At 41.8% G+C, this 13,488-nt stretch overlaps 1 protein-coding gene across 1 annotated transcript in view; it reads left to right on the top strand.

Moving 5' to 3' along the window:
• SLCO2A1 (solute carrier organic anion transporter family member 2A1) overlaps positions 1–13,488 on the top strand; it is a 173,312-nt gene that overhangs the window by 109,628 nt on the left and 50,196 nt on the right. The window lies entirely within an intron of this gene.

The raw sequence follows: 13,488 nt of genomic DNA, 5'->3' as shown, positions 1-13,488 counted from the left end.
ATTGGAAGTTGAGGAGATGCCCATCAATTGGGGAATGGCTAGACAAATTGTGGTATATGAAAGTAATGGAATACTATTGTGCTGTAAGAAACGATGAACAGGAGGAGTTCAGAGAAACCTGGAGGGTCTTGAGTGGACTGATGATGAGTGAGATGAGCAGAACCAAAAGAACATTGTACACAGTATCATCAACATTGTGTGTTGACCTACTGTAATGGACTATATTCTTCTCACCAATGCAATGGTACAGAAGGGTTCCAGAGAACTCATGATGGAGGAGGATCTCCAAATCCAGGGGAAAAAAAAGAACTGTGGAGTATAGATGCTGAATGAACCATACTATTTCTTTTGTTTTTGGTGCTGTTGTATTTCTATTTTGAGGTGGAGGGAGGAAGAAAAATCTGAAATTGGAAAGCTTGTATAAACAAAAGTTGAGAACTATCTTTACATGTAACAGGAAAAAAATAAATAAAATACTTAAAAAAAAGAATCTAATGGGGAAGACTGCAAATAGATAGATAGATGATAGACAGACTGACAGATAGATATAGATAGAGAGATAGATGATAGGTAGATAGGTAGGTAGATAGATAGATGATAGAGATGATCTAGATCTAGTTCTAGATGATATAGGTTATATAAGAGATATAGATAATATAGATGAGATATATATAGATATATAACATGCTATATACAGAATAACAGGAAATATTTAATATAGGGAAAGCTCTACAATTAAGAAGGCTTGAGGAAGGCTGGTAGTAGAAGGTGAGATTTTACTTGGGACTTAAAGGAAGCCAAGGAATTCAGCAGTTAGCATGGAGGAGGCAGAGATTTCCAGGCACCAGAGACAGCCAGAAAAGATGCCTAGAGCCAAGAGGTGGAGTATCTTATTCATTGAACAGCCTGGACCCCGGTGTCACTGGAATGAAGAGTAGGTGTCAAAGAGTAAAGGTGTAAGAAGATCGTAAAGGTAGGAGGGGGCTAAGTTATTAAGGGTTTTGAATGCCAATGACTCCTATAACATATTTAAAAATTAATTTCCTCTCAGGCATTGTGTGACTTTCTCTACCAATGGTAATGATAATAATAATAATAGCTTACATTTATATAACACTATGTGCTAGGCACTTTGCTCAGCACCTTACAATTATTATCGCACTTGTTCCTCACAACAATTAGGGATCTAGGCCTATCCTTATTCCCATTTTACAGATGAGGAAACTGAAGTGAAGTGATTTACCCAGGGTCACATAGTAATTGTCAGAGGCTGGATTTGAATTCAGGCTTTCCTGACTCCTGGTACTCTACCCACTGTACCACCTAGCTGCCTCAATATATAGTATATACCTACCATATAGTATGAGAGGCAACCCAGCATAGTGACTAGAGGTTTAGAATTGGAGATAAGGCTGATATATGCCAGGAAGACCTGGGTTCAAGACTTGTCTGACATGGCCATGGGCAAGTCACTTGACTTCTCATTGTCACAGGCAACTTATAGATGAGTAGCTTAGCTGCATCACTGGATGGAGTTTCCAGACAAGGAGTTCTCTGTACCAACTCAGCTCAGCAGAGTGAGCACCTTGCTCCTCACCCTTTGCTTTCTCTCACCTAACTTCCCTCCCTGCAAAAAATGAAGACTCATTTCATTGTATCCTATCCATAACCTCTCTTTTTTCCTTCACTTATAAGATCATTCTCTCTGCCAGAGACCCTTCTCCTTTCTCCCTTGCTTCATGAACCCCTTTATGCAGTTGTTTGGCTTGGGCTGATGGAAGACAGTGACTCAAAGAAAAACTGTGGGAGGCTGAGTAGCAACATAGTGACCTTGGGGGACACTGTGTAGGCTCACAGGGACCCACTATGACCAGAGACCCTTTCTCATTTCCATTCTCTATAGAAGTTCATTCCTAATTCACCATGATATCTGTTCAAAAACAGCAAAAGGGTACTGGAGATTTTTAACTGAAATTCAACATGTTAGGTTTCACAATGAGTCAGAGTTGACTCACTCTCAGTGAGGCGTGGGTTTGGGGGAGTTGGAGGAGGGGAAAGGTCCTGGCCTGTTTCACGTTAGCATTTCACAGCTTTGTGAAAATTGGGCCTAACCCAGAGCCTAGTTTGTATTAGGCAAAGAAAGAATGTACTCTGATGAACCCAGAGCCTTCCAGAAGTCCCCTTCTGGTGAAGATGAGAAACAGATTCCCATGTTCATACAAGGGCCTCTCATCCCTCCCCAAAACCTTCCCTAACATGTGCACAAACTGCCTTGGAAATGTCAGCTTAAGGGGACTCACTTAGGATTTAGGGAACTGAGGAAATCCGGGAACCCCAATGGCCTTTCCACAAAGAAACTGAGTTGGTGGAAAGACCATTTCCAATCAGTCATCAATGCATAGAGATGAAAATGTATTTTGGGGTATTCTAGTGAGAGCAGAAGAGGTAGTGGTCCATGTTTTTTGCTGGAGGATGTGGGTGCTGTTATACATCAAGCCAGTTATGATGGCATTCCATGTGCTAATTAGTTGGGTTTCCTCCCTATGTCTTAGACTCTCCCTGAGAAACATCACATATTGTGGCAGCCCACAAGGACCCCGGTAAATGACAAAGGCTACTGCTACACAGAGGAGAAACCAGAGCCAAATTTGTCTTGAGAGGCAATTATCACCCTCCTCCCTTGTCTTCCCCTCTCGCTCTCCCCTCTGCCCCACCTTCATTATCTGAGTGGGGTATCTATCATGGACTGGGGTATTTATCTTTTTAGCCTGTGCCTATGATTTAATAATGAAGGGTACTCCCAGTATGGAAACTCCCTCAACCAGTGAGAAAGTTGCTTGGGATACTGAGACATTAAGTGCAACCCACCCCTGTGGTCATGAAGCTAATATGTACCGGAGGCAGGTTTTGAACTCACTTCTTCCTGACACCAAAGCCAGTCTGAAATCAACAATACTATGAGCTTTTGAACTATCTACATAGTCATGCTGTGCTTTAATCCCCTTCCCCTACCCCCCCCCTCCACCTCCGGCCCTGTGTATGACAAATAGTCCATTTCATGAGGGAATTCCAAATCAAAGTGTAAGGAAACACTGAAAACTGAAATACTTAGATTGTCTCAGATCTTGCCATTAAAAAACAAAACAAAACAAAACAAAACATAGATGACTAGTAAAGTTAGAATGCCCAGGGCATGAACTTCAGTCCACAACTCTATATAAAATCTAACTTATATTAACAACCATTTATTAAGGATATTTTATGTACATTGTGGCTGGGGTTATGAAATAGGAAAGACTCCTTCCCTCAAGGAATCTACTATCTAGAATGAAAAATATACATGCAGTTCCTTACATTGCAACATGATTACTACCTGGGTGACTTTGGACTAGTCACTGAACTTCTGTCTCAGTTTTCTCATCTGTAAAATGGGTGTAATAATGGTACCCATCTTTTGGAGTTGTGAGGATCAAATGAGGTCATACTTGTGAAACGCTTCTTCACAAACCTTAAAGTGATGATGGTGATGAATTACATTGGAGAAGTCAAACAGAAGGGCATGAGAAAAGTGAAGAAAGAGAAATCACTTCTAGCAGAGGGTTTACATAACCCTGAAGAAAGAGAAAGATTTTTAATGGGCGTGCGTTTGAGGCAGAGAAGAGTCTGTTGCAGACATGAGTGAGGGACCAAATTGGAGAATTGGAAACAATTTCATTGTGGTCTGAGCATAGTATAGATGAAAGTAAGTATTTGTGGTAGAAGACTGAAGATTCCACCTCTGACACTAGATACTTGAGTCTCTTGTGACCAGGGCTTTTTGTGTTTCAGTTCTGTCTGATGTTTCGTGACCCCCATTTGGGCTTTTCTTAGCAAAGATACTGGAGTGCTTTGCCATTTCCTTCTCCACATCTTTTTACAGGGGAGAAAACTGAGACAAACTGAGTTAAATGATTCCCCCAGGGTCACAAAACTCATAAGTGTCTGAGGCCAGATTTGAATTCAGGTCTTCCTGACACTCTATTCGCTGAAACGCCTTTCTGCTAGTGCACAAGTCACCTAATTTCCCCAGGCTTTTGTTTCTTCATCTGTCAGATAAGGGGGTTGGACTTGCTAGATCCTATCCTCCAGTGATCCTGAGTTGGAGCCAGATCATGTAGGTCCTTAAGTGATAGACTAAGGATTCTGTATTTTATTTAATAGACACTGGGATGCCACTGAAGATTTTTAGATGAGGGAGTCACTCGTTAAGAAACATGTCTTAGAATAATTACTCTGACAAAAGGGGGAAGGAGAGACTGGAGAGGAGAGAGACTGGAGTCAGTGTGAGGGCCAAAATTTGATATACAGAGTGTTATTTGGGTGACTCGCCTTAATATTGGGGTCCCAGAAATATGAGGGACCTTTTAGGTTCACCCTTCCCTCTGAACTGCCCTTTTTAGATATTTCTCCCAGGCCAATAAGAAAGGAACCTCTGGGGCAGCTAGGTGGCGCAGTGGATAGAGCACCGGCCCTGGAGTCAGGAGTCCCTGAGTTCAAATCCGGCCTCAGACACTTAACACTAGCTGTGTGACCCTGGGCAAGTCACTTAACCCCAATTGCCTCACTAAAAAAAAAAAAAAGAAAGAAAGGAACCTCTAAGCTTTAGTTCACGAAAGGATCAGATTTTACTACTTGGGAATTAATTAAACAACAAAGGTGAAACTAATAAAAATCAAAGATAAGGAAATAGGAAAATAGAAATACAGATAAATACTCTTAACTCTAAACTTAACCTATTCAATCCTCAGACCGTTTCCAATCAAGCTAGTTCAAAGGAATTTAGGGTTTTCAGTAATTAACTCACCCACACCTGGACCACTGGAAAAAAAGGAAAAAATAGCTGCCCAAGACAGAGGACTCACGCCACCACCTCAAGGGGAGAAGAAGAAGAAGAGACCGCCAGACCACTAGCATTCTGGAAGAAGCCTAGTGTTCCAGAAGAACCCTCCACCTCCCTTCAGGGAGTGTTCAATCTTCCCTCCCCCAAAAGGGGAGGTCCTTCAAAAGCTGCCTATGGAGAATTCTCCTTCTGACCTCAGTAGTATGTAACCTCGGGGTCGCCAGGTGTGGCCCCTCCCAAATGAGTCAGCTAAAAATGGCAATATTAATCGTTACCACAAATAATTTTTACCACATTCCCCCACTTTGTTTCTTTGGAAAACACGTATAGGTTTGCTCAATGAAACAGCCAAAAATAACAGAATATGATACCCTATGCTAGCAAACAATATATTAATAACAATATAGAAAATGGAGAGAGGAAAGTTTTGTCCAGAGGGGAGGGCCTCTGCAGAGAGTACATGTTACAGATGGTGTATCCCCCCAGATATGCCAGATCAGCAGGGACCAGGTTGGGGTAGCCAGGAGATGAATGGAAGCACTTGGGGCTGACACCACCATTATCAGGACAACAGAGTAGTTTACTTATTGGAACTGAGACTGGGCTGGTACAAGACTAGGGTTTTATAGCCTCTCATGGCTGCGGCATCTCATAACTTTTAATTAATTCTTCCTCCCTTCTAACTTAGATTACATATCCACTTTTTGTTTTTTGTTTTTGTTTTTTGTTTTTTGGCAATGAGGGTTAAGTGACTTGCCCAGGGTCACACAGCTAGTAAGTGTCAAGTATCTGAGGTCAGATTTGAACTCATGTCCTCCTGATTCCAGGGCCAGTGCTCTATCCACTGTGCCATCTAGCTGCCCCCACATATCCACTTTTACCACATCAGGGAGACAAATTAGGAAGTTGTTTATTATTATCAGTATTATTATTATTATTATGTTGTTGTTGTTGTCATTAAAAGAAACTAAGTGATGTAACAAGGGCCAGTAAGAGTAAAAAGGGGGAAAGAGGAGAGATAAATAGAAGAAATATGTAAATGTCTCCTACATAAGATCCTAGGATTTCCAGTTGAAAACGACCTAGAGATCATAGGTTTGTGAAATCAGAATTGTCAGGGTTCTCTTCTCTCATAGATGAAAAAATTGAATGAAGTGACTTTCCCAAAGTCAAGCCGGCTTTAAATAGCAGAACATGGATTTGAACCCAGGTCTTCCCCTACTCCAAAGCAGGCACTACCTCCAGACACTGTGTATCTAAGCTGAGGACAAAACAAAGGGATCAGTGAGTCCTACTCATTTCCTGTTGGTATGTCACACCCTTAGCCCGTCATATTCTTTTGGCCTTGATTTTCAAACCACTTCAGATTCATTGAGGCTGCTTCCTCGGGGGGGGGCAAGTAATGCCCCACGGGTGATAGAGCTCAAACTTGTGTGTCCAGCTCAGTTGCTTCCCTCCTTCACTCCATGTCACCACTGGGACTAGGAGGGGTTTAACTGGTTGAAGATCAGTTTGTGTTTTGTAAATGAAGTTTGACATGAAAGTCATTGGGGGGAGGGGGGGTATGTTGTAAAGGGATCCAGAGTACAAAACAAATTGGAAAAAAAAAAAAGAAGCCAGAAGATTTGGATACTTTTTGTTCTGGTTTCAAAGCAATAAAAAACCACCCCAACCTCAAAAACCTCCAAGAAGGAAATTTCTCCCTGTATATCTCTGGATGCTGTAGAGTGTTAGTTGTCCCTGGGCTTTTGCTTCCCTCCACCCTGACCAGCCCTGATCATTTGAAGTAGTCACAGGGGGCTATCTACAGCATTGCTCCCTCATGCACAGACTCTTGCCCCGTGGCTACGGGCCAGTGTCAAGTCTTCATAACCTGGTCAGCATTTTTATGGGTTTTCATGACCCGCCAAATTAAATTTGGGACTGCAAGTCAGCAACAGTGTTCTAACAAATGTGAATTTAGTAGAACAACAAGAGTCAGTGAAATCTAACTCCATGCACCAAACCTCATAAAAAAACAAAATACTATGATGTTCTCTCTCCTTTAGCCCTATTCCCCCAACCCTTCCACAGAGTTGGGTGGGATGTTGTCAAGTACAACCCCCTTATTTTACAGAGATGGCGATTTAAGGAGCTAGGAGGTTAGGGGATTTGCCCAAGGTCAACAATATATTAATGGCAGATGTGGCTTTAGAACTCTGGCTTCCTTATTCCCTACTTCAGTGTTTGTGTCTTTCATTCATCCATTCAGCCAGCCAGCCAGCCATCCACCCAGCCAGCCAGCCAGCCAGCCAGCCAGCCAGCCATTCATACATCTACTCAACAAACATTGATTAATGCTCTAAATCTAGGGATACAAAAACATAAATCAGAAAATTCTTTCCCTAAAGGATCTTACATCTTATTGGGGGAAATAATTTTAACACAGATAAGTACATTTAAAATATGTATAAATATAAAATAATTGGTGCAGAGGGAGAGATAACAATTGGGGGTTGGGGGAGGTGTACCATTGTTTTGTAGTTTTAAAAAAATAATTACTATTGCAATAAATATCAGCTTGGGGTAAGCATGTTTTAATTTATTAATATTATATACCAGTAAAGGACTGACCACGAGTCTCCCTAACTTCTCATGGTCTCAGACCATGTGGTAGAGAAACCAGGGAAAGGGCTTCAGAATGCCAGTTAGCACAAGTGGGAGAATAGTCCCAAAAGACTAATGCTGTCTCCCAGAGAGATGGCACATGGTCTCAAGGAGATCCAAGAGAGTTCAGAAGACCTACAAGATCTGAGCTTCCTAAAAGAGAGGGCCAAGAGAGCTCCTTGCCCCTTCCCAGGGTTTTTTATCTGTTTTCAATAGAAGGTAGGTCAAAGCTAATTGGTTAGCATCATTCAATTCCATTGGTTGACACGATTTGGAGGTGGTCTACATTAAAATGAACTCTACCGATGACATCAGAGAAGAGTATGCAATAGACCCTCACTAAAGTTGTTCAAGGCAAAGTCCATTATCTAGGTGTGATTTGATTCCATCAGTCCTTCACTGAGCTAGACAAAAGAGTCTATTTCCATTTATTTTGTTCCCTTGGGTTTCTCCCAGATGAGATCTGAACTTTCGGGGGGGGAGGGGAAGGACTGAGAAACTGATCTCTGGGTCCCCCCTAAGAAATCCATTATTAATCATTATTTTCTCACACACTTTTATAATGCTTTTGTTGTTATTGTTCACTCATTTTGTAGTTGTGTTCAATCCTTTGTAACCCCATTTTGGGGTTTTCTTGGCAGAGATACTAGAATGGTTTGCCATTTCCTTTTTCAGTTCGTTTAACAGATGAGGAAACTGAGGCAAACAGGGTTAAGTGACTTTCCCAGGGTCACACAGCTAATAAGTGTTTGAGGCCAGATTTGCATTCAGGAAGATGATGAATCTTCCTGACTCCAGGCCAGCACTCTATCCACTGTGTCACTTAGCTTCCCCTTTGTAACACCTACGTCTTGCATATTATACATAAATTCTAGATTGTATACATTTTTATTATGTTAATCTTCATAACCTGTTTTTAATAATAATTCACATTTACCTAGTGCTTTAAGCTTTGCAAAGAATTTCACATACCTTATCTCATTTGATCCTCATAACAATCATGTGAATTGGGTATCATTATTATATCCATTTTACAGATGAGAAAACTTTGGCTAAGAGATTTAAATTAATTGGTCAGGGTCACATAGCTAGTAAATGTCTGAACCAGGTTTCAAACTTAGGTCTTTCTGACTAAGTCCAGTGCTTTTTTAAATTTTTTTTTTTTTTTAGTGAGGCAATTGGGGTTAAGTGACTTGCCCAAGGTCACACAGCTAATAAGTGTTAAGTGTCTGAGGCAGGATTTGAACTCAGGTACTCCTGACTCCAGGGCCGGTGCTCTATCCACTGCGCCACCTAGCTGCCCCAAGTCCGGTGCTTTTACCATTAGGGCCACCTAATTGCCAGGTGGTGTCCCTATTTTAATTTTTTTATATTTATTTATGTATGCACATATGCATATATTCCCATTTTACAAATGGGGGAAAGAGAAAATACCAAGTTGTTCAGTTCTTGAACTTATTATACCAGCTGAGCTGGGATTAATAACTAGGTTCTAAATCACAGTACCCAATGTAAACCTCTTCTTACTAGACAAGCATGTGGGTCTAAAGGTGGCTTTTTTTTTTTTACTTCTTTGCCAACTTTTTTTTAATCAAATCATTGTAGACACTGCCTATGTGTAGGGCACAGAGCAGATAAACATGCATCTCATCTGTGATCTGAAGGAAGAGAAGAGGAGAGGGGACCAAGGGAGGGGAGAAGAGAAATGGAGAGGAGAGGAGAGGAGAGGAGAGGAGAGGAGAGGAGAGGAGAGGAGAGGAGAGGAGAGGAGAGGAGAGGAGAGGAGAGGAGAGGAGAGGAGAGGAGAGGAGAGGAGAGGAGAGGAGAGGAGAGGAGAGGAGAGGAGAGGAAAAGGAGAGGAGAGGGGAAGAATAGTATAACTAACCTCCAGTACTGCTTCTTGACTTGTTAAGGCAACAAGCTGCTTTTTTTTGCCATCAGTCAGCATATCAGACAATTGGAAAGTGTGGTTAGAAGTAGGGAGACTCAGTAGAATAACAGTAAATAAACAAATTAAGAACCTATCCTCAGAGCTCTTATAAAGGCCAAGGGACATTGTAGCTCTATTACAATCACTGTTCTTACAAGTTCATCTTTGGCATCTCTGAGTTCTCCTGGCTAAGTCTTTCTCAAGTACAAATGTTTAATAACATACCACTGACATTTCCTGAGTACATGACTTTTCATCTGCTCTGATGTTTTTCCACCTCAGTTTTTCTTGTCTGTCCTACAAAGGTCATTTCCCCCTTTTCTCTACCTGGTTCAGGTCATTCCACCCCCAAACATTATAGGACATAGTCCTGGCTGACAATCATGCTCTCTCCTTCCTTGAAACTATACTATTCCCTGTGACGTCATAAAAGTTCTCATCAGTGAGAAGTGTGACTTTCAAGACCACACCTGCATTAGTTGATTTCCTGAACATTGCTCCAGCTAAGCAGACAGAAGCCTAAGGGAAATTTATTGGAAACTCAGTATATGCTGTATTGTGGAATCACGTAAGATAAAACCTATAGGGGGCAGCTAGATGGCGCAGTGGTTAAAGCACCAACCCTGGATTCAGGAGGACCTGAGTTCAAATCCGGCCTCAGACACTTGACACTTACTAGCTGTGTGACCCTGAGCAAGTCACTTAACCCCCATTGCCTGCAAAAAAAAAAGATAAAACCTATAATAATAATAGCTAACATTTATATAGCACTTACCATGTGTCAGGCACTAAAGAAATTTACAATTATTTTTCTTTTTGGATCCCTACAACAATCCTATAAGGTAGGGAGCTGGTGGGAGGGGATTGTGTAGGGGTGGCGGGGGTGAGAAGGTAATATAAGAGGTAGAGAGGACTCCCCATGCTATATCAGCCCCCCCCATGGCCTTCTTTTAGGATTCTTTGCCCTAATTGACATTCCTTTAAGTGTTGATTATGTGGCAGGTGTTGTGCTAGATGCTGAGGGGTACAAAGCCTACAATGAATTGATTCCTGCTCTCAAGATATTTACATTCTATAATAAGGGGCCATGGAAAGATAGACTAAAAATTTATTGGAAACCAAATCATCTCATCCTAAAGAATGAGCGGGTCAAACAACAAATCATAGAAACAATCAATAACTTCATCCAAGAGAATGACCACAAAGATGTTTACATTCCAACAAAGAAGACAATGAACACATGTGTTAGTTTATGTAGCACAAATGCAAGGTAGGTAGTGTAGTTGAAGGATTAATATAAAACCCTTTATCCCAATAGCAAGCCTTCCTCACGGGGAGCTCTGCCCTGTTACAATTCCTTAAAAAGATGAAAGAAAAATCCTTTCGGTGAATGATCTCCAAATGTCCTTTCAGGCTAAACATATTTTGTTCCATGACTCTAGGTTCTGTTGTTGTTGTTGAGTCTTTTCAGTCTTGTCTGACTCTTCATGAATCCATTTGGGGTTTTCTTGGCAAATATATTGGAGTGGTTTGCCATTTCCTTCTCCAGATCATTTGACAGATGAGGAAACTCAGGCAAACAGGATTAAGTGACTTGCACAGGGTCACACAGCTAGGAAGTATCTGAAGCTGGATTTGAACTCAGGAAGATGAATGTCTTCCTGACTCCAGGCCTGGCACTCTATGCACTTTGGTGCCCCCTAGCTGCCCTGGGTGCTAGTGCTTTGAAAGTGAAGCACTGTTCCACTAAATTTGGTCTCTCTACCTTTGCTCCACATACAGTGTATTGGATATTTGGAATGAGTGTGATATGGCATACTCCCTCCCCCTGTCTTTATTGAATGAAATCCTATTTCTCCTTCAAAACCCTGTTTAATTGCTTCCTCTCCAGGAAGCCTTCTCTGATACTCCTGGTCAAAAGTGATCTCTCCCTTCTCTGGTCTTTCAGAACATTTTGTTTCTACCTATTATATTATTAATGATTTGTAGGGATCAGGACCAGATCAGTGATCTCATTGGTATAGAGAACTATGAGGTGAAGAAACTCCTTCTGCCAATGCGGGTCAGCAACTTGTCATCATCTTAGCTATCCCACCCACTGTGAGGTGAAGTGACTTGTCCAGGGTCCCACACCCAATATGGCTAAGACTTAGGACTCCTGCAACAAAATTTTCTCTCTCTCTCTCTCTCTCTCTCTCTCTCTCTCTCTCTCTCTCTCTCTCTCTCTCTCTCTCTCTCTCTCTCTTCTCCAGGCATTTTCTCTTGCTGTCCTCCATGCCTGGAATACTCTCACTCTCTTCTGCATCTTGGCTTCCCTGGCTTTGTTCGAATCCCAGCTAAAACCCCACCTTCTTCAATAAGTCTTTTCCAATCCCTCTTTTTTTTTTGTGGGCCAATGGGGGTTAAGTGACTTGCCCAGGGTCACACAGCTAGTAAGTGTCAAGTATCTGAGGCCAGATTTGAACTCAGGAACTCCTGAATCCAGGGCAGGTGCTTTATCCACTGCGCCACCTAGCTGCACCCCTCTCCCCCCAATCCCTCTTAATTCTACTGTCTTCCCTTTGTTGAATATTTCTGGTGGATTAGGCAATTTGTTACAATGGCCATGAAGTGGGAAGCTTAGAGCTTGGTCAGGCATCAAAGACACCAAGGTCATCCATTGCATTCCAGGCCATCATCAGTCTTCTTGACTTTTGTCCTGCTACTGGCCTTCAATGACATTGGAAGAGAAAGTGAAGCTGATTACTTTGTGCAACTCTGTCTCAGTTAAATCCAATTCACATGCAAGTCAAGACATCACCCTATGATATCATTGGGCCTCTTCAAAAATGAAGGATGAACAACAATTTCCTACTTAGCCTGTTTGTACATAGCTGGTTTTTTGTTTGTTTGGTTGGTTTTTGCGGGGCAATGGGGGTTAAGTGACTTGCCCAGGGTCACACAGCTAGTAAGTGTCAAGTGTCTGAGGCCAGATTTGAACTCAGGTACTCCTGAATCCAGGGCCCGTGCTTTATTACTGCGCTACCTAGCTGCCCCCCCATAGTTGTTTTTAATGTTGTTGCCTTCATTGGATTGTGAGCTCCTCAAGGACAGGGGCTATCTTTTGCCTTTCTTTGTATCCCTAGTGCTTAGCCTGGTACCTGGTGCTGACTAACTATGCCACTTTGATTCGGATTATAGTTACTTGCATATAGATCTTATTTCTCCTGCTAGAGTGTAAGAAGCCTGAAGGCAGGGACAGTGTTTTATCCTCTACAGTAGTTAGTGCAGTACTTTGACCACAGAAGGTGCTTAATCAATGCTAAAATGAGATGAGGACTGTTCATACCCTCTTAGGATGCTAAGATTTAGAAACTGGAAGAGGGCCAGCTAGTCCATCTCTCCCATTTTACAGACAAGACAACTAAGTCAAGTAATATATTTGCCCCAAATCACAAATAGTGGGACCTTTCTACAAGTGGCAGAGCTAGGATTGAAATATAAATTCTTGGGGCAGCTAGGTGGCACAGTGGATAGAGCACTGGCCCTGGAGTCAGGAGTACCTGAGTTCAAATCCAGCCTCAGACACTTAACACTTACTAGCTGTGTGACCCTGGGCAAGTCACTTAACCCCAATTGCCTCACTAAAAAAAAAAAAAAGAAAAGAAAAGAAATATAAATTCTTCACTCTTTCCATTTTATCATGATTGCTTCCTTTCCCTCCCCTGCCCTCCCTGCCCTTATGGGAGATCTTATAAATGTGAATTAAACTGAACAGAATTGAATTAGATTTTAGTGGGTTGCCTTTATAAAACAAGGACTGGTATGTCAGCCGTTTCCATTGCAATGAAGAAAAATATATTTTTAAAAGGGAAGGAAATGGAAAAAAAAACCCTCCTAAAAGACCGCAGCCCAGAGGAATACCATCAACAATGTTGATTGTTTAAGATGGGAGCAAATTAGAAACAGAGGGGCTGGTGCAGCTATCTTCATTCAGGCAAAATTCTTGTCAGCTGTCATAATGAACCTCCAGGCTACATGGTTACTGCAGGAG

The sequence above is a fragment of the Dromiciops gliroides genome, chromosome 3 (genome assembly GCF_019393635.1).
Source record: "Dromiciops gliroides isolate mDroGli1 chromosome 3, mDroGli1.pri, whole genome shotgun sequence".
NCBI lineage: Eukaryota > Metazoa > Chordata > Mammalia > Microbiotheria > Microbiotheriidae > Dromiciops > Dromiciops gliroides.
This window is presented reverse-complemented; position numbering and strand designations above follow the sequence as displayed.